The 23,408-nt window shown below is 40.9% G+C and overlaps 1 protein-coding gene and 1 long non-coding RNA gene across 12 annotated transcripts in view; one reads left to right on the forward strand and one right to left on the reverse strand.

The window, feature by feature from the left end:
- The window catches only part of MRTFB (myocardin related transcription factor B), a 184,320-nt gene that overhangs the window by 143,206 nt on the left and 17,706 nt on the right, over window positions 1-23,408 (reverse strand). The window contains exon 1 of one of the 11 annotated variants that reach the window (XM_039491244.1): window positions 16,970-17,012. The exons of the other annotated variants lie outside the window; for them this stretch is intronic. The gene's annotated coding sequence lies outside the window, so the exon portion shown is untranslated. Of the gene's footprint in view, window positions 1-16,969; window positions 17,013-23,408 lie in introns of those variants that run through there. 11 annotated transcript variants of the gene reach the window in all.
- Window positions 17,356-22,589, forward strand: LOC120373199. The gene is made up of 3 exons (XR_005585443.1): window positions 17,356-17,982; window positions 19,043-19,115; window positions 22,091-22,589. It is a non-coding gene; the product is annotated as an uncharacterized LOC120373199 (long non-coding RNA).

Below are 23,408 nucleotides of genomic sequence, written 5' to 3' on the forward strand. Positions count from 1 at the left end.
GCAGCCACAGAAGTGCAGCTGCACTGCTGTAGCGTTTGAAGTATAGACAAAGTACATTTCCCAGACCTGAAGATGCTCGAAAACTTGTCTCTCTCATCAACGGAAGTTGATCCAATAAAAGATATTGCCTCAACCCCCATGTCTCTAATATTCTGGGACCAACAAAATTATAACACCATTTATATTTAAAAGGACTGACAAATAATGTCACACAGGATAGGTAAGAACAGCAAGGAATAGAGTTTATTCAGATGTTTTTCAAATAACCACTTTCATACAATCTACACCTGTTGTCTGAAGCAAGAATGCATTTCAAAGGGGGATTTAATTTAACTACTTTCTTCAATACACTTATATTTGGAAGGTCTCTCCTGCACATAGGTTACGCATACTATAAATTACTGTTGAGTTATTTGATTCACATCAAGCACCACAATTTCCCAAAACAAACTAAAAAGTCAAAAGAAAGCAGGGGACATGGGAAAAACTGCATGGATGTGCACACTTAAAAGCTGTGCACCTAACGTACAGGTCAGTATTCTACAGCACGAGGTACTTTTAATATGGGTATTTCCTCTGCTGTGACTGTTAGGATGGATTTCAGTGATTTATCTTATTTATTTCTAATGCAAATATTGATCTTCAACAAAACAATAACTGCAGCAATCAGAATGATTTTCCATTCTTCCAGTAACACAGCTGCATCTACACTGGGGGGTTTGATCAGCATAGTTTTGTCAATCAGTAGTGTGGGTTTTTCACACCCCGACAGGCACAGCTATGTCAACCTAATTTTTAAGTGAAGCCTCAGGCTATGTCTACACTACAGCTTATGCTGGCACAATTTACGTCGCTATGGGGTGTGAATAAGCCACAGCCCCCCCAGCAACATAAATTACACCGACATAAACACCAGACAGACAGCGGCCACAGTGGCCACTGCTGACTAAAAGATTCTGAACTTGAACACATGGAGCAAATACACCATAAGTGTTTATGGACAATCACTCAAAAGAAAACCTGCATTTCAAAGGCCATCTTCAGAATATTTTCTTTTTAAATCTTATATAGTTGTACATCTCTTCAGTCTGAATAGAATTAATTAGATTAAGGAAAGAGGTTAAAATTGCAGTAAGAGTACCCGTTATCAAATAATCACTATAACCTGAATTGCATGGTAAATCCTTTGATAGTTATAGTGAATACAGAACATTTTGATGCTATATGTATTCTTTTCTTTATTTTCTATAGTTACCAATTGGTGCTTTGAAACTGAGATCATTTAGATTTAGGCACATTAATTTTAAATCTTCTACAATCCCCTCGCCTCTTTGTTCTTAGTTTTTAGGAAGTGTAAATTGCTAAGCTTTCATACTATTTCCTGACATCATATTCTCCTCAAACTCCCATCCCTCCATCCAAATTAAATGCATTATTAACTAAGCAAGTCTTTTCAAAGCAGAATTCACACAAAAATCTAACTGAATACCTACTCACATTCATGAAATTTTATTGGCTACAAATTATGCTTAGGAGTCATTTTTCAGAGTCAGAGGCAAATTCATATTTTCCTTATTCATGCAAGTAACCCCACTGAAGTCAATAGGAATGCCTCTTTGTATGAAAACTTTAGTGCTTAATATGTTATATCCTACCTTTACTACCTCTCTTCTCCCATTATGAATTAGTAGGTTAATTTCGTTTTAATTAAAGCAATAAATGAGTTATTGAAGTGCAGAAAAGCAAATTAAATTCATAAATGTCTACTTGTTAATTTTGGTTTAAGAAGTATGAAAAAATGTGCCTTAAATGTCTAAATTCAGCTGACTGTATGTAATTTTTAAAGATGATTTATATTTATGTATAGCAATTGTGAATGGTGCCACCGTAATGCAACTCAAATTAGGTCTCACTTGTGTTTTCTTTTGCAAAAATGTTATTTCACAAAGCTGACTTGTCTAATGGAATGCACAGATTATGGAACAGAAGTACTTTACTTAGTAACAAATTTCTTAACCCCCAGTTCCTGTTTACTATGGTTACACATAGTACAAGAACACTGTTGTGACCAGAAGGAGAAGAATATTAAAAAACAAACAAACATTATCTAAAAAATTGTGTCTCTTCTCTATCACCACCATTAGAATTCAGTATCAATTAGAAGACCTCAGATGGCCAACACCAGAAAACTACTTCTTCCAAAAGATTCACAGTTAGGTCTTAGGAAAAAGTTTGCACAACTTCGCTATTTAAGCGGGTCACCAAAAAGAGAGGTAACAAAAAGAACAGTAACTTACGTTGTAGTGATTGTGGTTCTTCAAGATGCATGTCTATATGGAGTCCATTTGTGCACCCCACAAGTACAATATCAGATTCTTTTAGTCAGCAGTGTCTGTTGGGGCCATGCCTCAGCCCCAAGTGCCCCTGCGCACCACATCTGACGGCATAAAGATGGAATGGTCCCACTCCTCCCCGCTCCACCCCTCCAATTCCTTCATCAATACAGAATCCCAGAAAAGTAGGTTTCCCTTGTAGCTGGAAGGAAGGCAGGTTATGAAATCCATATGGACAGAACATCTTAAAGAACCAGTTACTATAAAAGGTAAGTAACTGTTCTTTCTTCGAGCAACTGTCCACATGGATTCCACTCTTGGTGACTAACAAGCAGACTGCCCACCCATTGGCCCTTTGCATGCTCCCCTCCTTGTTGTTTCCTCCCTCAGCTCCCTTAGAGCCCTCTTCATCCCTCTGCTGCCCTGCTCTGCCTGGATCCTGACCTCAGGGAGTATGGGGCTTTGTGCCTGAGGCAGCAGCCACATGCAGCACTGCTCCTCCTTCAGGGGGCGCCCTCCCTTTCTGAGCCACTTCTGGCTGAGCTCCACAGCAGCTGAAGCCCCTGCAGTCATGTTCCTAGGTGCCCCAGTACACAATGCTTCCTTAAAGCTTAACCCCTTCCTGCCAGTGCTGCAGTCAGGGACAGGAGGCTGTTGAGTTACGTCGGTGGTCAGCACCACTTTGGGTGGGAACTTGAGATGAGACCTTTAAATGATCCTATTCGTATGAGACAGAAAAAGACACCAGCCATGAAGGACCGTATCTCCCCTACCCTTCTAGTTGATGTACTGCGTACTAAAAAGTCAATCTTCAGTCACAAGTGGTATAAAGAAATAAAGGTCTCAGAATCTGACCCTGCTATCTAAGAAAAATTAATAAAGAAGTTTCTTTTTAAAAGAACAGGCAAATTAAAAACTAACTAATCGCTAACATGAACTGCAGCTGAGTTGCAGAAAAGCAGATGGACACTGCCTCACTGCCAGAGGTAGCAGAAAGCTTCTGAAAGGCATTTAGGCCAGCCCTGCCCTTTATGCCCTCATAGGGGGAGGGGAACAACACATGAGGACTTCTAAGAGGCACAGGTGCAGTCACAACAGATTCTACTGGCCCAAAAGACTCTGATCATGCGCACATGGGTACATGTGCACTAGGAGTGTGGACAATCACTTTAAGAACCAATATATCTTGTATGCCCCTGACACAGATACCTCAGTAGCAAAATACATGAGACTGCCCCTACCCCCAAAGAGGAGAGAGAGGCCTTTAGCTCAGCTGTCCACACATTCCATTCTGTTTCCCCAGCCTCAAATTTAATTCTTTGAGAAAGCACGCTTTAAATCTTATCCAAAGGTGAATAAGAATGGGGTATGCTAAAAGTTAGAAAAGGGACGAGACTAAAAATAACTTCTCAAATTAGCCTATAACCTTATCAAAATTTTTGTAAACATTAGGTTCACCTACTGATTAAACACTATTGATAAAAATCTGAAGTTTCAGATAAAGCTTTTTTCAGATGCATCTTTACAAAAAACAAGCAACAGAACACAAGAAAAATCAAGTACACCTATCAAGACAGACTTTTTATCTATCATCCACTGCTGTTTTGCCTATAAGCTTAAATCACTTCTATGTTTTTCAGAATGTACATTTTAACTTTCAGAGGCAACACAGATGATACATCATATTATTTTATCATCAATCAAGAATTATGATTACCACAGATTACTTCACCATAGTCTTAAATTCCCCAGGGCATCCTCTAACTCTCAGCTTTCTTAAGTCACATTTCATGCTTAAATCACAAGTCACACCTTTTAAAAGATTCTTAATCTGTTCACCTCTTTTCTCAATACTCAAAAAATAAGGTTAGAAGGAACGTATGGATATATTTTTTAAATAAGAGGCACAATCATTATTAACCAGAGCTGAGCACTGACCACCTCATTCTCAATTTAAAAAACTGGTTCTGAATAGTTACTAACACAATGGACACCTACTACAAAAGTAAAAACCAGAGCTTTATTGCAAGTGTAGTACACTAATCCAGCCCTTTAGTATAAATAAATAAGAATGGTGCACTGTTTATACAGCAGCAGTTGGAATAACAACGGCTAGACTTTATTTCAAAAAAACTTCATGCTATACTTTATAACAATACACACATTGTGAAAACTGTAAAAAACAAAAAAGTTTAACAAAATATTATAATTTTATAAAAAAAGGTAACATTTGCTTCCCCTTTTTGCTTTATTTGAAATCTCTTGCATTCTGAAGAATTACTTAATATTTACCATCTGCATTCACATATGTTTACTATTATCTAACTGCTAACTTTCATCTGCTTAAACATAAAAGTATATAAATATCCTATAACTCTCTACTATTTAATACTGAAATATTGATATGTGGGAAATATACAAACATTTTTGACATTTCTGGGCTGTCTTATAATATTTCTATATGACTAATTCAGATAATGAGGAGTTTGTCTTAAATGAGATTTATTATATTAATATGACAGGTTGCACTGAGTTGTAACTTCATTGATTGTCTTTGTCGGGTTCTGTTTTTGTTTTTTCGAGACATCTGAAATTTTGCCAAGCTGCATAAAATGTTATTCCATTCTGAGTTTAAACGTTTCTGTATATAAAATATTGAAATACGCACTAATAAAAATTAAGGCATGTGGCATTTAAGATAATAAACTGGTAGACTTTATTCAGCCTCCCAACAAAATAGGGATTTCCTGGTGTTTTTCCACACAGCCAGACAAAACTGACAGAGTAGTAAAATGGAGACTAGAACAAACAGCACATACAGAATCCAAAATCATTATGCATGTTTCTGTTTTTAACTTCTACCAGCAAAATTATTTTCCTGTTAATCGATTTTGGAATTTCACCAAATGCTTATTAGTAATATTTGGTTTTCGTCTATCTGACAATGGTACAGCAATAATGCCTTAGAACAGGGGTTCTCAAACTGGGGGCTGGGAGGTTATTACATGGGGGGTCGCAAGCTGTCAGCCTCCACCCCAAACCCCGCTTTGCCTCCAGCATTTATAATGGTGTTTAATATATATAAAAGTGATTTAAATGTATTGGGGAGGCGGGGTCTCAGAGTCTTGCTATGTGAAAGAGGTCACCAGTACAAAACTTTGAGAACCACTGCCTTAGACGAATGCCCTAAAAGAACTGATGTACTATATAGCAAGCTTACATAAGTGTTCTCACAGACTAAAGATGGTTGCAATAGCTATTAAATGCCATAGACAAGGACTTATTTTATTTTTAAACATAGACATTTTATCTTCAAAAGAGGAATGCACATTTCCTGGGCAACATATTAAAAATGGGGAAAAAGCATACATCCTGCAAACTTGATATACTAAAATGTTTATATGTGCACTGCAGAACTTTTAGGGCACTGGAGAATTGCCAGTTAGCGTGCATCAAGCTAGTTTGCTGTAGATTCACACTCCGGCTTACCAAAGAGTCTCTAGCGAGAAAAGCTGCTCTTAGTCAATGGCATTTTTTTTCTCCAATTTTCAACAGTATTTGTGGACAGTTTATATATTGATAAAACTTTTATTTACACTTTATAGTACTAGATGTAACAGATACATTGTCTAAATACTTGCTGGCCAAATGTGGCGAAAAATGGTTTATGTAAAGAATTATTTTAATTATGTTAGATTAAAATTTCATCCAGATTCATGAAAAAGTCAGCTCCCTCTTCTTAGTCTGCATATAACTTGAACATTATCTAAATGCACTCTTTTCTCCCATGAAATACATAAAAAGATTTATCCTCACATTGCTACCTCCTCCGCATTTCACTGGGTGAGGAATATTTACTGAACTGTAAGTGGGATAGACAGCCCAGAAAGAAGGGGAAGAGGGATAGTTCATGCTTGAGAATGCAGGGCTTGGCCATATCTCCTCCATGGACTGTCTACCTTCCACTGGCCAGCAGGGAGAGAGCTGGGAGCTGACTGGCCCTGTACTACCTACCCCCCATTAATTTAAATCTCCTCCCAGACTTTTGGTGCCTCTTGTCCCCTTTAGCTGCCCCACCATTCCTCCTCCCCTGTAGTTGCAGTAGAGGAGTGTGTTTTGAGGATACCATGGATCTGTCATCTGTTTTGGAAGAAATTTTTCCTGTTGGGTCAAACTGGCAGAGGCCTCGTGGGTTTTTTCACCTTCCTCAAAGCATCATGGAAGCACAGTTGGGTTACAAGAGGCAGAACTTGGAAATTTAATATTAGAAATTTTAAGGAATGTTTACTTCATCACAACTTGTTCCCAGTGTGGATATAGGCCAGGGGTGGGCAAACTTTTTGGCTCTAGGGCCACACTGGGGTTGCAAAACTGTATGCAGGGCTGGGTAAGGAAGGCTGTGCCTCCCCAAACAGCCTAGCCCCCCACCCCAACCATCCCCGGAACCCCATCCCGTATCCAATCCCCCTGTTCCCAGTCCCCCTGACTACTCTGACTCCTATCCATACCCCCACCCCTTGACAGGCCCCCCCGGGACCCCACACCTATCCAACCCCCCTGTATCCCATCCCCTGCCCCTATCCACACCCCTGCCCCCTAACAGGCCCCCCCAGGACTCCCACGCTTATCCAACCCTCCTGTCCCCATCCCCTGACCGCCCCCCAGAACCTCCGCCCCATCCAACCGCCCCTTGCTCCCTGTCCCCTGACTGCCCCCCGGGGCCTCCAGCCGCCTTACCATGCCGCTCAGAACAGCACGTCTGGCAGCCTCACTGCCCGGCCGGAGCCAGACATGCTGCCCTGCTGCTCGGCAGGAGTGTGCAACCCCGTCGCCCAGATCACCCCGCAAGGCGGTGTGGCTGCGGGGGAAGGGGGACAGCAGGGGAGGGACCGTGGGCTCAAGGTCCAGGCAGGACGGTCCTGCGGGCCGGACATGGCCTGCGGGCTGTAGTTTGCCCACTTCTAATATAGGCTAAAAGCAAAATTGCCAATCTTGCAATTTTTTCACGAATGACAGGATTTCAGAGAGTGCTGGTGCTTGCCTCATGATGATCCAAGAAGCTCCAGGACCTTCACAAAATTAATCTCTACCAGAAGCCTGGGAAGATGGAGAGGGGACCCTGCTGCAGCCCTCCAGGCCTGGAAAAGGTTGGTTAAGAACCACAGGAGGAGCAGAGGTGAGGCTCTGGGGATTGAATTGGGGGGTCTGACACGGAGACAGAGAGGGCTAAACAACCAGCACACTAAGTGACCCAAGATCAAGCTTCAAGAAAATATATTAAAGAAGTACTGAAAAGCCATTTCCTTGTAGATAGTTATCTAAGCTATGTTAAATGGATGAGAATTCTGTATTGTTAGAGAGTTAGAGGTAAATACTAATTGTATTTGTCTATGTTTAACCTTTATCTTGTCAGATGTTAACAATGTAACAAATTAGCTTGTGGATGCTAATTCCCTTTTATGTCTTAATTAAATTACAGTATGCTTGGGGATGGTTCAATTAATCTTAAGATCAATGATGTAAGATATTGGAGGAAATAATATTACCGTACTTATATTGTCTTCAGCTTAAATTGTCTGTGCCATAATGGAACGCCTAGAAAGTCTGAATGGATAACTGCCTTATGTTAATTAATACTACTAGTTTACCTGTGTACACACAGAAAATAGAAGTTTAACTTCAAAGCAACGATATACACTGCCTACTCTTCATCTGGGAAGGCCCCTGCTGTGTTATCTGCTGTCAAGAAGCTATCATAACCTGCCAGAGCTCTATAAAAGAACTCTAGGGCCTGGTCCTGTCCTCTCAGATCTGCTTAAACTTGGAAAGGGGAAGCTTAAAGTCGCAAGACTGAGGTCTCCAGCTCCATTCTGGATTACCCTGCAATTCCTCATGGAAGAATATAAACAGACTCTGCACATGGACCTCCTATGGGATTATAGCTTATGGAATTGATTCTGAAAGAACTTTCTGCAGCTCAGCAGCTCCAGGGCCGATGGGGGCCTAGGGGGGGAAAGCCGGTACAAATTACTGGGGCCTGGCTTCGTCGGCCCTGTTTAGTTGGTCCGCCCTTGCTGGGGAGCCCAAAAATTTTTTTTCACCGGGGCCCGAACCCGCTCTCAGCGGCCGAGCAGCTCACCATTTCTACTATGAAACTGACCTAAGAACTTTACTCATATCTGTATGTAAAATGATCTTTAACCACAATAACTCTTTCTTTTCTTTTTTAATACATTTTAGATTAGTTATTAAGAATTGTCTGTAAGTGTGTATTTGGGTAAAATCTGAAGTATTCATTGACCCGGTGGGTAATGTGTCCAATCTCTTGGGATTAGTAGAACTTTATATATTGTGAGTAAGACTTTAAGTAATCCTCACCATATTTGACTTGGCTGTCTGGGTGGGAGCCCTGGGCTAGATTGCTTAAGGGAAACTGTATTTTTGGCTTCTGGGTAACCAGTAAGGTATTGTAGATGCCGTTTTGTTCCTGGGTTGATCAATCTAATTATCAGAATAAACCACCAGTTTTGGGGATCGTCTGCCCCATCCTCTGCAGTTTGCCCTGATTGAGCAATCTCAGTGAGGCTTCTCCAGGCACCCCAGTCACAGGAGGTGGTGGGAGGCTGAACTGAGGTGGATGGAGTCAAGGGGGCTGAACTAAGGGGGCCTGGGGAACAAGCCTAACTGCTGAGCAAGGAGTGAACAGAGTAATAGATTCTAATGCCAGAAGAGACTATTGTGATCATCTAGTCTGACTTCCTGAATAGCAGGCCTTCCCTGAATTAACTCCTGGCTAAACTAGAGCAGACTGGTTAGAAAAAACAGTCAATCTTGCTTTAAGAATTATCAGCCACAGAGAATCCACCACAGGCCTTAGCAGGTTGTTCCAATGGTTAATTAGCCTCCCTATTAAAAATGTATGCTTCATTTCTAGACTGAATCCATCTTAGTGTCAACTTCCAGCCATTGGCTCATGTTAGACCTTTTGTGGGGGAGGGCAGCAGGGGAAAAAAATCACCCTAACCAATACATTTGGGAGAGTGGGCAGCACTATTTGTCACATCTATCCACACACTGGGGATTGGCAAAAATCAAAGAAAAAGACTGAGTAAAACACAATATAATTTTTTTTAAAAATACCTCTTTTTTTTTTTTGAGGTACAACTCGTGATGTTTGATCTTTTATGGGGGTATGACTCATGATTTAGATCTCTTGAGGTTGGCAATTCTGAAAAGGTCAGCTCCCAGAGCTAAGAGATACATGTGACTTTGCTAATAGGGCTTGTGCCTCTGGGAAAAGAGGAGACCTGAAGTCTTCGCATACAGAGGTTCTCCCTGTGGTACTCTATATCCCCCTTATGAGAGGGAGGGTAAGATGATTCAGAAGTGAGTTCTGGGGTATGGTGGGAGTCCTGTAATTCCTCACTAGACCCAGTTAAATGCCTAATACATAAGAGATAGGAGTGGGATGAGCATATAGCACCCTTCCATAGTGTAAAGATAATAGGGTTGCACTCTGCCACTTAAATCCATCCCTGTCTGTCTTTATTCACCTACAAGCATCATATCCAATACTTTGCCAGGAAGGACAGTGTATGACCGTAGAAATATCACCATCCAAACAATATTTCATGGAAGCCTCTAAAATCATAAACAATGATGTATTTGCAAAATGTTGGTCTTACAAAGATGACAGTTTATACCTTCAAATCAGAGGGACTGCTATGGGTACCCGCATGGCCTCACAGTATGCCAACATTTTTATGGCTGACTTAGAACAACGCTTCTTCAGCTCTCATCCCCTAATGCCCCCACTCTACTTGTGCTACACTGATAACAGCTTCATCATCTGGGCTCATGGGAAGGAGGCCCCTAAGGAATTCCACCTGGATTTCAACAATTTCCACTCCACCATCAGCCTCAGCCTGGACCAGTCCACACAAGAGATCCACTTCCTAGACACTACAGTGCAAATAAGCGATAGTCACATAAATATCACCCTATACCAGAAATCTACTGACCACTATACTTACCTACATGCCTCCAGACCACATCACACGATCCATTGTCTACAGCCAAGATCTCAGATACAACCGCATTTTCTCCAATCCCTCAGACAGAGACAAACACCTACAGGATCTCTATCAAGCATTCTTAAAACTACAATATCCACCTGGTGAAGTGAAGAAACAGATTGATAGAGCCGGAAGGGTACCCAGAAGTCACCTACCACAGGACAGGCACAACAAAGAAAGTAACAGAAAGCCACTAGCCATCATTTATAGCCCCCAACTAAAACCTCTACAGCACATCATCAAGGATCTACAACCTATCCTGAAGGTCAATCCCTTATTCTCACAGACCTTGGGAGACAGGCCAGTCCTCACTTACAGACAGCCCCCCAACCTGAAGCAAATACTCACCAGCAACTACACACCACACCACAAAAACACTAACCCAGGAACCAAACCCTGCAACAAACCCTGGTGCCAACTCTGCCCACATAGCTATTCAAGGGACATCATCATAGGACCTAACCACATCAGTTCTCCTGTAACTAAGAAATCCACCATCCTGGATCAGATCAGAAGCTTGCAATGTATTTCCCCTTTCCAGTGTTGTGAGGACTTCCACAGTGGATTGTTTGCTCACACCACTATCTAGGGCAAAGAATCAGTAAGGCAAGTGGTTCTGAACAATTACAGTATTGGAACTGCAATACCAGACTCTACTGACCTAGTGGACCTAGGGTCTCAGTAGTGAGGAGCCACTGAACAAGTGACTCTTAATAATCAAATATGTCAGATCCTTATGCTGGACTGCAGGTAATCAGATCCTTTCTTGGCCATTATGCATGGCAGTCCTTCATGTCTGTCTGTTGAATCTGCATTTGGGCTCTTGCCAAGGATCCATGTTTGGCTGCCAGCTTCAGATGCAGGCGCGGCTTGTGATGTTTGGTCCAGATATATACTTGGCAGCCACATGTCTGTACTTAATTGTCAAATCCATCTCTTCTCCACCCCCACTCTCTTTGGGCCTTGTTGTGGATCTGCATCCAAGGGTTGGCTGCCCCGGATCTGGGCTTTGCAGATCCAAGGGCCAGATCTGCAAAGAAGCTGGATCCAAGGGCCAGAGCCACTCAGGCACATAACCAGGCCTCCTAGGTCCACCTGACAGATGTAGGGACCTTGATCCTCAAGTTAATGCTGGACTTACCAACAGCCACTTAGTCAACCGGGCCTGAGAAGCCTCCTCAGTCAATAGGGCATTATGAGTTGACCTATCCTGTTCCTGGGGGTCCAGACAGATCAGGTGCCAGATGGGCATCTTCTCTTCTTTCTTTAAAAAGAAGCTGACTAAAATAAACTATAAACTAAATTTTCCCCCAAAGGGCAGGGGGGAAAAAGAAAAAACAACAAAAAAGAGCAAAGCAATGATATCTGATCTTGCTGCACCTTCAACGGTTAGAATGAACTTAGGCCATAAGCCTTTTTATACTCTCAGGACACTATGCAGTGGAGGAGGAAGGGATGAGTAACCTCAACAAACACAGCTTTCCAGAAGGTTTCAGAAGTTAATGGAGCACATGCTTTGATCCCACAAGTATAAATATAAAGGCCACTCAAAAATCTGAATCTATACTAAAGTGTTCCCCCAAAATACTAAATTTATTTAACAATTGTCATTATATTACTTTAAATGGGTTATAGGAGTTTTTAAAATGTGTTTATATTTTCTAAACATTCCATTTAGAATGTTTATACATTTTAAATTATTCAGAATAACTTTTCTTATAAAATTGTCTACTATTCTCTCTCAAAAGCAAATGCATTACCACAACAGAAGCAATCATTTCTAATATTCCAATACAATAAATTTGTTTATTTGTAATTAGAAATTTGCATAATTTGTTTTGATAGTAAGAGACTATTGGTAGCATTCTACACATCACACAGGGAGCTCATGTTTAATTTTCTAAGGCAATTCTTCCTATTTCTTCTGGATTATGACAGAATTTTGTGAAAGGAGATAAAGGGAAAAATAGAGGTAGTTTGATGACACTGTACAGGATGCAGACAAACGGCAGTGTAATGACAACTAGCATGTAGGTGATATTTATAAAGTTATTGAAATTGATCTCATGTAAAATCAAAATGGGAGTTTAGATAGTTTGTAGCATTTAAAATACTCCTGACAACTCAAATAAGATTAAGTCAAATATTTATATGAACATATTGTAGAAGCAAAAATACAAATAAGGATTAAATGTTTTCAGACTCTTAAGTTGTCAGTGTGTGTTTCCAAAAAGAAAATCATTAAGATAGAAAACATTGAGATCCTTTTGATGAGGAGTCCATACAATTTAAAAATGATCAGTTCCATTCACTTCTGTCAGAACACTAGACCATACATTTGAAACAATTTATTTGTACACGGTTGTTCTTCTTCTACTTTTACGGTACTTTAGCTTTGATCTTCCTATGACCCTTTACTTTTTAAAATTAATGCTGAGAGAATTTTCTGGAAGCACTTCGTAAAAGGTTAAATTACTTCATGATTTCATCTGTTTGCTTAGCCACTTCAAGATGTCCCCATTTATAACTAAACAGCAGGTGCAATTCTGTTTATTTTAGTGCATGTAACTAAGCCATTGAATCAAACAAAGTGAGGAAAGCATTAGGATTCAAGTTAGAGAGGAAGGAACTGCAGGACTGTTTCCTGTAGAACATTCCACTTTGCATCTTCCTCCATGAATATAATTCTATATTTCACAAGAATTTCTGTAAACAAACTGAAATTTCTTTCCAAAAATATTAACTTTACTTCTTTTGATTCTTACAAGGGTTGGCACAGATTTAATCCTTTTTTTAAACACTATATTTGGTGTCCCAAAGTAAGATATTTAGGGTGAAATCCTAGCCCCACTGAAGTAAATAATAAAATTGTGAGTGACTTCAATAGGGCCAGGATTTTATTTAGTCTCCGAATCTCATAATAAACTGAATGCTAATTAGAAATACATTAAAAATAAAGATCTTATCTAGCATTACACAATCGGGTGTGTTTAGGAGTCCCAATTTACTACATGCTGTATGTGTTCAGAGTGACTATGTATAAACTAGAAACCTACTTACAGACAAGCATGTATCAAAATATTGTTAATATCCAATAATGGACTGTTTTTTTTAATAAAGTTAGAATAATTTAGTCAATAGAACTCATCTCTTTCACCCACATTTTTAGCATTTTAACTCCTAAGGTCTGGTCTACACTAGAAAATTAGGTCAGTTTAACTACATTGGTCAGGGGTGTGAAGAAGTAAAGTCGAGTACACTCTGCATACTAACAACACTTACTGCCACTAAATAGAACTGCTTCAACCAATTGCATTAAAAGTCTAAAGAACTGTCATTTCTTAAAACTGACATGCTGGTGTGATAAACAATGAAAGGAGAAGAGTACCATATATTGATTCCTTTTATGTACTTCAACCAGAGCAATCAAGTTTCTTCTACAGAGCAGTACCTCTTCCCAGGCTGACATGCTATACATTTTTTCAATAAAGTATCATATACTCTAAGTAAGCTCTACAAGCCAGTCCTGTGAGCCAAAAAGCTTGAACACAATCAAAAAAGTATTTCATTTTGCTTGCTTTTTCAAGATTCTTTGGCATAATACCACAAAGATCTCTCTCAACTGTCAATATACAGTTGCTTCCATGATGCACTAAAAAAGAACAAAAAACAGAACCATGATCTTCCAAAAAATAACTCGTTTGCTTTAAACAGCTGGATCCCCTACGTTGTGATTGGTAGTATTTAAATATTTTCCAAATTTCATTTTTATTGTATATTAATTATACAAAAATGTATTTTAAAAGGCTTATTTTAATTTAGCAGGTAAAAGGGAAAAAAACTAGTCAGGCCACATTCACTGTGGAATCTGAGCCTCCATCTCCAATTAGAATCTTCACATGCTAACTTGTCAGGTTAGCTTTGTCTAGAATGTCAGATAAGCCCATTTACAGGGCTTGAAAAAAATCTACCCAACAACTACTAAGCCTGACAGCCAGGGTGAAAAGTATCTGTGATGCCAACCCTTTCCCCAAGACCAGGCCTTTGCAATTTAAAATAAAATTGTTTATTTAAAATAAAATTGTATATTTACTTGTGACATACTGTACTTCAATTTTTATTCATTTTTTTAAAATATAACAAACTACTAGAGTGAGATTAATATATTATTAGATGATTACTGGTCAAGTTGATCAAATAATATATTTATCAAACACATTCTGACCAGATCTACTTACTGCATCCTTAGCTTTCATATTACCTTCTTTGTCCTCACTATACTTTCTTTTTGTTTCCTATAATAGATCATGGTACAACTCTTCTTCTGTTCATTGCAGTACTGTTTCCTCTTCACCTTCTCGACCAGTCCATCCCCTTCTTTATTTTTACCCACCCAATACTGGGTTCTCTATGTCCTTCTCTTACAATGTCTGTCTCTAATTGCAATTTCCATCTCAATCCCCAAAACCATTCTACATACCATTCTTCTTTTCTCTCTCTTATGCCCACAACCACCCATATACTCACAAGTGCACAGACATTTCCAGGTGTCCAGTCACAAACAGATACTGGACTTTTTACCAGCAACCTAAACAGCTGGAGGACTAAATATACTATCCACAAATGGATCTGAAAGACTGGTGCACAGCAATATCTAGGGACACTATCCCCAGGAGTTGGGAAAGACGGATGCTGCTGAGATTGCTAGCAGGATACTGTCACTGTTTTCTGATGAGGGGTGTAGGGGGTGGAGTAATCTTCTATATAAGCCTCTGGCTAGAAGATGTCTGATACATTTGCAGCTGCCCCAAATCCTCATAAAAGGAGAATTCTCTCTCTATTCCCTACACCCCACTGATTCGTGACAGCTAAGAAAGTGAAGCTTTTAGGCTGCAAAAAGGGAAAGGAACATCCCTCCAGTACTTTATTCAGGTGTGAGCGATTCTTCCTCAAAGTGGGGGGCCCACGAGCCCCTGCCCACCCCGTGGCTGTATCCCTGCCACTCCTCTTCCCCCCAAGACCCCACCCCCCCAGGCCAAAACAGAAGCCAGAGCTGGGGTGAGAGGGCCCCAGAGCAAGTGGAGGGTCCATGGCTACCCACAGCTGTACACACAGCTCTTTCCATGGCTTGGCTGCGGCTTCCAGCCTGGGGCCTTGGGGGGGAAGAGGAGGGGCAGGTGCGCAGGTTCATGGCGAAAGGTGGACAGGACAGGCCTGTCCATTTGCAAAAGTGGGAGGGTCATGGCCCCTTGTCTTCTTCCCTCTCCCCCCCATTCCAGCACCCCTGACTCCATTCCTCCCCCAGTCTCAGCATTGAGGGCTTTCTCCTCTATGAATAGTTTCAGCACCTGGCTCTGCTACTGCTCATAGCTTTCCTAAGTGACAAGAAAGTGAAACTGACTGGATTCTTGCTTCCTCAAGGTTCTATATACAGTAGAAACTCAGAGTTATTTGTAACTCTGAACATTATAGTTCTTTCAAAAGTTTACAACTGAACATTGACTTAATACAGCTTTGAAACTTTACTATGCAGAAGAAAAATGCTGCTTTTAACTATCTTAATTTAAATTAAACAAGCACAGAAAGTTTCCTTACCTTGTCAAATCTTTATTTTAAACGTTCCCTTTTTTTAGTAGTTTACGTTTAATACAGTACTGTACTGTATTTGCCTTTTTTTTTTAAAGATAGTCTGTGCTGCTGCCTAATTGCATATTTATTTCCAGTTCCAAATGACATGTGTGGTTGACTTGCCAGTTTGTAACGCTGGTGTTCATAACTCTGAGATTCTACTGTAGCTGCACAGATGGTCAGTTAGAGCTGTTTGCAGACATAAGGCAGGTCTACACAATGATGTTACATCAATATTGTTCATTGACTCTAAATGCAGTGATTTAACTGAACTGATTCCACGCCACTTTGTTGTAGTACTTTTACGATTTATCACTGAGCCCACACAGCTCTGCATTGGGTCGAATTAACAGTTTAGCATTCTCAGCAGTGTGATAGACCCAGGCCAGTTGGGAACAGCAGAGTAGTAGAAGGGAGATATACTGGCCACTGGATAAGCAGTTTTCTGTTCCCTGAGTGACCAGAGCAGGGGCTGCTCCAGGCTAATGACAACACCTGACTCCAATTAACCTGCTCAGAGTCAGGTGAGTCTGTTAAGCACTTGACTCTAATTAAGGCCCCTCTAATGCTATAAAAGGGCTCACTCCAGTCAAGGCAAAGGCAACCGGGGAGCCAGAGGAAAGGAAGTGCGTGCGAGGAACTGGGAGCAAGAGGCGTGCAAGAAGCTGAGAGTGAGTAGGCATACTGCTGGAGGACTAAGAAGTACAAGCATTATCAGACATCAGGAGGAAGGTCCGGTGGTGAGGACAAAGAAGGTGTTGGGAGGCGGCCATGGGAAAGTAGCCCAGGGAGTTGTAGCTGTCACGCAACTGTATCAGGAGGCACTATAGACAGCTACAGTCCACAGAGCTCTGGGCTGGAACCTGGAGTAGAGGGCGGGCCCAGGTTCCTCCCAAACCTCCCAACTCCTGATTAAACACAGGAGGAACTGACCTGGACTGTGGCTTCTACCAGAGGAGAAGGTCTCTGGGCTGATTCCCGGACCACAGGGTGAATCTGTGAGGTGAGCAAATCCGCCAGTAAGCACAGGACTCACCAAGATAGAGGAGGAACTTTGTCACAGCAGATATCCATGATGCACTGTTCTACAACTCTGCCTATTTTCTTTTTCTTTTCTTTAAATGTGGTTGATTCATTCTGGGATGCATACCAGATACTACAGGAATTCTGGGACTTGGTGTGAAACTAAAACTCCCATAACTCCTCTCCTGGCAACCATTCATTTTTGCCGGCACCATATTTTAACTGGTGTCAAGCAGAATGGAGGACCCAGTGCTGAGCACTGTGATTATGACAGTCATTAACATCAACAGGATGATGCACATGGATTTTGAGTTGCCCAGGTTGATGAATTTGGCTCTGTTTTCACAGGGCTGTTGATACTGCAGTGACATGGCTACTGGAGGAGGATGAAATTGAGTAGTTACTTCTGCACAGCATGCAGCTGAAGGACCTTTACCCACAAGACCACCACTTCTGTGTTTGGCCAACTACCAAAGACTGGTGGGAAAGGGTAGTGATGCACAACTGGATGAACAGCAGTGGCGGCAAAACTTCAGGATGACAAAAGCAGCTTTCCTAGAAATCTCTGCAGAGTTCAACCTGGAGCTTCAGCAGCAGGAGACTAATATGAGCTCCCCGAAGTGTGTTGCTATCACCAGCTCAAAGCTCTCCACCACCTTTCAGTAGCTAACCAGTTTGATGTTGGCAGAGCAAATGCAGTGCCTAATCATGGAGGTTTGTGAGGTAGATGCTGCAGTGCAGTGTCATAAAGGTTGGCAATGCATAAGAGGTTACTGATGGCTTAGCATGGTTGAGGACCCCAAACTATACAGGGCTATTAAATTGGACATGTGCCTATTTACGCCCCCTACTCCAGAAGAAAGACTTAATCAACAGAAGAGTTATTTCTCCATGATGCTGCAAGGCCTGGTTGATCACGGCAGGTGAAATTTAATAGTGAAAAGTCATGCACTTTGAGACTAACGAATTTTTGCTATAAGCTGGGGACTTATAAGTTGGCAGCTACAGAGAAGGAAAAAGACCTGGGTGTATTGGTTGAGCACAGGATGACTATCAGCCGTCAATGTGATGCAGCTGTGAAAAAAGACTAATGCAATCCTAGGATGCATCAGGCGATGTATTTCCAGTAGAAATAGGGAAGTGTTAGTACCATTATACAAGGCACTGCTGAGACCTCATCTAGAATACTATGTGCAATTCTGGTCTTCCATGTTTAAGAAAGATGAATTTAAACTGGAACAGTTGCAGAGAAATGCTACTAGAATGATCAGAGATATGGAAAACCTACCTTGGGAGAGGTGACTCTCAGAGCTTGGCATGTTTAGCCTAACAAAAAGAAGGCTGAGGGGAGATATAATTGTTCTCTATGAATACCAGGGAGGGAGAAGAGTTATGTAAATTAAGCACCAATGTTGACACAAGAACAAATGGATAGAAACTGTCTATCAACAAGATTAGGCTTGAAATTAGACAAAGGTTTCTAACCATCAGAGGAGCAAAAATCAGGAATTGCCTTCCAAAGGGAGCAGTGGGGGGGGGGGGGAAGGGGAACTAGAGTAAATTGTGGATTCTCTATAACTCGAAGACTTTAAATCATTATTTGAGGATTTCAGTAACTTAGCCAGAGATTATGGGTGTATTACAGAAATGAGTGGATGAAGATCTATGGCCTGCAAATGCGCAGGAGATCAAACTAGATGATCATGATGGCCTCTTCTGGCCTCAAAGTCTATGATTCAGCAATATTAACATGGGGTAGCCTGGAAAGGTCCATGACTAAGGATACTTAGAAACTCAAGACTGTTTTCTGGAATGAGCAAGAGAACATTTGCTCCTCACAACAGTGTGGACATTAATGGAGTGATGATTCCTCCTCATTCTGGGAGACGCAGCTTACCCTCAACTTCCCTGGCTTATGAAGCTCTACACGGGATGCTTGGACAAGAGAAAGACGAGGCCTAATTTTACTTTGATTACTTGTAGAGTGTCAGTGGAATGTACTTTTAGAAGGCTGAATGGGAGAAGGCTAGGTGTTTTTCATCATTATGTGCTTCATGTGAGTAGTGCCTGCTGTCTTTTGTACAACAAAATGACTGCTTCATGGAGCAGCTGGTACGGGAACCCACAAGGGGAGAGGCAACTCTAGATTTAATCCTGAGTGGAGCGCAGGAGCTGGTCCAAGAGGTAACTACAGCAGGACCGCTTGCCCCCTGTGGTGGGAAGAACATCTCAACAGCCCAACACTGTGGCATTTAATTTCAAAAGGGGGAACTATACAAAAATGAGGGGGTTAGTTAAACAAAAGTTAAAAGGTACAGTGGCTAAAGTGAAATCCCTGCAAGCTGCATGGGCGCTTTTTAAAGACACCATAATAGAGGCCCAACTTCAATGTATACCCCAAATTAAGAAAAACAGTAAAAGAACTAAAAAAGAGCCACCGTGGCTTAACAACCATGTAAAAGAAGCAGTGAGAGATAAAAAGACTTCCTTTAAAAAGTGGAAGTCAAATCCTAGTGAGGCAAATAGAAAGGAGCATAAACACTGCCAAATTCAGTGCAAGAGTGTAATAAGAAAAGCCAAAGAGGAGTTTGAAGAACGGCTAGCCAAAAACTCCAAAGGTAATAACAAAATGTTTAAGTACATCAGAAGCAGGAAGCCTGCTAAACAACCAGTGGGGCCCCTTGACGATCGAAATACAAAAGGAGCGCTTAAAGACGATAAAGTCATTGCGGAGAAACTAAATGGATTCTTTGCTTCAGTCTTCACGGCTGAGGATGTTAGGGAGATTCCTAAACCTGAGCTGGCTTTTGTAGGTGACAAATCTGAGGAACTGTCACAGATTGAAGTGTCACTAGAGGAGGTTTTGGAATTAATTGATAAACTCAACATTAACAAGTCACCGGGACCCGATGGCATTCACCCAAGAGTTCTGAAAGAACTCAAATGTGAAGTTGCAGAACTATTAACTAAGGTTTGTAACCTGTCCTTTAAATCGGCTTCGGTACCCAATGACTGGAAGTTAGCTAATGTAACGCCAATATTTAAAAAGGGCTCTAGAGGTGATCCCGGCAATTACAGACCGGCAAGTTTAACGTCGGTACTGGGCAAATTAGTCGAAACAATAGTTAAGAATAAAATTGTCAGACACATAAAAAAACAAACAGTTGAGCAATAGTCAACATGGTTTCTGTAAAGGGAAATCGTGTCTTACTAATCTATTAGAGTTCTTTGAAGGGATCAACAAACATGTGGACAAGGGGGATCCAGTGGACATAGTGTACTTAGATTTCCAGAAAGCCTTTGACAAGGTCCCTCACCAAAGGCTCTTATGTAAATTAAGCTGTCATGGGATAAAAGGGAAGGTCCTTTCATGGATTGAGAACTGGTTAAAAGACAGGGAACAAAGGGTAGGAATTAATGGTAAATTCTCAGAATGGAGAGGGGGTAACTAGTGGTGTTCCCCAAGGGCCAGTCCTAGGACCAATCCTATTCAATTTATTCATAAATGATCTGGAGAAAGGGGTAAACAGTGAGGTGGCAAAGTTTGCAGATGATTCTAAACTACTCAAGATAGTTAAGACCAAAGCAAATTGTGAAGAACTTCAAAAAGATCTCACAAAACTAAGTGATTGGGCAACAAAATGGCAAATTAAATTTAATGTGGATAAATGTAAAGTAATGCACATTGGAAAAAATAACCCCAACTATACATACAATATGATGGGGGCTAATTTAGCTACAACGAGTCAGGAAAAAGAGCTTGGAGTCATCGTGGATAGTTCTCTGAAGATGTCCATGCAGCGTGCAGATGCGGTCAAAAAAGCAAACAGGATGTTAGGAATCATTAAAAAGGGGATAGAGAATAAGACTGAGAATATATTATTGCCCTTATATAAATCCATGGTACGCCCACATCTTGAATACTGTGTACAGATGTGGTCTCCTCACCTCAAAAAAGATATTCTAGCATTAGAAAAGGTTCAGAAAAGGGCAACTAAAATGATTAGGAGTTTGGAGAGCGTCCCATATGAGGAAAGATTAAAGAGGCTAGGACTCTTCAGGTTGGAAAAGAGGAGACTAAGGGGGGATATGATAGAGGTATATAAAATCATGAGTGATGTTGAGAAAGTGGATAAGGAAAAGTTATTTACTTATTTCCCATAATACAAGAACTAGGGGTCACCAAATGAAATTAATAGGCAGCAGGTTTAAAACAAATAAAAGGAAGTTCTTCTTCATACAGCGCACAGTCAACTTGTGGAACTCCTTACCTGAGGAGGTTGTGAAGGCTTTTAAAAGAAAACTGGATAAATTCATGGTGGTTAAGTCCATAAATGGCTATTAGCCAGGATGGGTAAAGAATGGTGTCCCTAGCCTCTGTTTGTCAGAGGATGGAGATGGATGGCAGGAGAGTGATCACTTGATCATTGCCTGTTAGGTTCACTCCCTCTGGGGAACCTAGCATTGGCCACTGTCGGTAGACAGATACTGGGCTAGATGGACCTTTGGTCTGACCCAGTACAGCCGTTCTTATGTTATGTTCTTAACACCAGTGAGACCAAGGGAGAAATCCTGGGGGATTCTAGTTCTGCTCCCCTCTCTAGCAACTATCAGCCAGGTGGTAGTAGAGCTCCCTTCCAGGGCAGTTTCAGTATGGCTGCCGACATGAGCATCTTGTATATATCTGCCCAGTCATACAGTTCTTGGCTGCCCTGATTATCCTCCTCTTGGTCAGCCTCCAGGGTATATGTGGGATCAAGGGAGCAGTTGGGTGCTTGCCATCTTCCCTGTGACACTATCCACCGCATCACCTTTGGGTTCGATGATCAAAAATGCAGTCTAGTTCCTCATATTATGGGCAGGTAGTGGGGAGAATTATTGGACGTCCTGTTACGGTCCCTGTCTTCAGGTAACTCTGCCGGAACTCCTTTGCTTTGACTTGGAATAGGACTTGCTTCTAGAGTGCCCTCTCTCCTTCATTTTTTCTGATAGTGCCCTGTAAATGTCCTCATTCTGATTACTCTTATCCAGATAGGACTAGACACACGTGTCCAAAGAGGAAAATCTAATCCAGCACTACTGCTGAGTACTGGAAAGTTATATCCTGTCAAGATGAACTCAGAGCAGTGGAGGGAACACTGGAACTAGCTGAAGGACTGCCAGCAACACAGTAGTTAGGAATTGGTACATAGGAACTGGTACAAATCTTAGACAAATAAACTCACTGGAAGTTACTCTCTTCTAAGGAAGATTACTTACTATGTCCTAAAATACCAGATAAATCACTGAAAATAGGTTTAATGTGGACATAAGGCACTTTTAAGGAGCACTAACTACAGAATATACCATCCCCGTGGAGACAAGGCTTTAGAAGGCAACACTGCATTGATTACTGTTGAGTTGTGTTTGGAAGGTCAACTTCATGACCATAAGGGCCAGAAATTTATTAAACTTACACTTTGCAGAAGTTGATAGCTTTATTGAGCAAATGCTTTCAGCTTGCTTACGGTAAAAGGATTTTTCTTATTTGCCCAGCTGAACCTATATTAGTTGACAAGGATGTAAAATGTCAAAGGTAATCAATATAAATAATGAAACAACAAAAGGCATGTCTAACAATTAAAATGGAAAACTTAGCAATGTATTTTTGTTGGTAATATTTAGGACTACATGGGTAGTCCATTAATGATTTAAAAATATTTAAATTTAAAGAAAGCTTTTTATAACTTCTCTTTTAACTGTTGAAAGTATTTGGCTATGAGAAATCAGATAAAATATAGCAGAACACAGTGTATGAGCAACTAGGAATGTCCTATTTGTAGTACAGAGACAAACATATATTAATAATATTTATTAACAAATTATCCATAAATACACCATCTATAAATACAGAGTTGAAAGAATCTATCATTTTCACGCAGGAAGGACAACACATGCACTACGAATTTATGCTCAATTGTATAATTTAATCTAGTTTGGGACTGTTATTACTTTCTAAAAGTTTACTACACATTTAGGCCCCAACCGTACATAGGCATAAGCATATGCTTAACTTTACACATTGTGAGCAGTCTCAAAGTCAGATGAATTGCTCACAGTGCATAAAATTAAGCATGTGCTTAAGTCTTCACAAGATCATGGCTTCAATATACAATACAAAAAATCAATAGTATACCGCCAACAGAATATTTTCACTACAAAACAAGTGGACAAAGTAACATTGGTGGGTGATGCAAGTGAAGTGGAGTGCCATTGAACAATGGATTACGTGACACTGGGGAACTGGCTGTAACCCTATATTCACCCATGTTAATGCACTGGGAGTTTCAAGAACAGAATCTTGTAAAGG

The sequence above is a fragment of the Mauremys reevesii genome, linkage group 10 (assembly GCF_016161935.1).
Source record: "Mauremys reevesii isolate NIE-2019 linkage group 10, ASM1616193v1, whole genome shotgun sequence".
Taxonomy (NCBI): domain Eukaryota; kingdom Metazoa; phylum Chordata; order Testudines; family Geoemydidae; genus Mauremys; species Mauremys reevesii.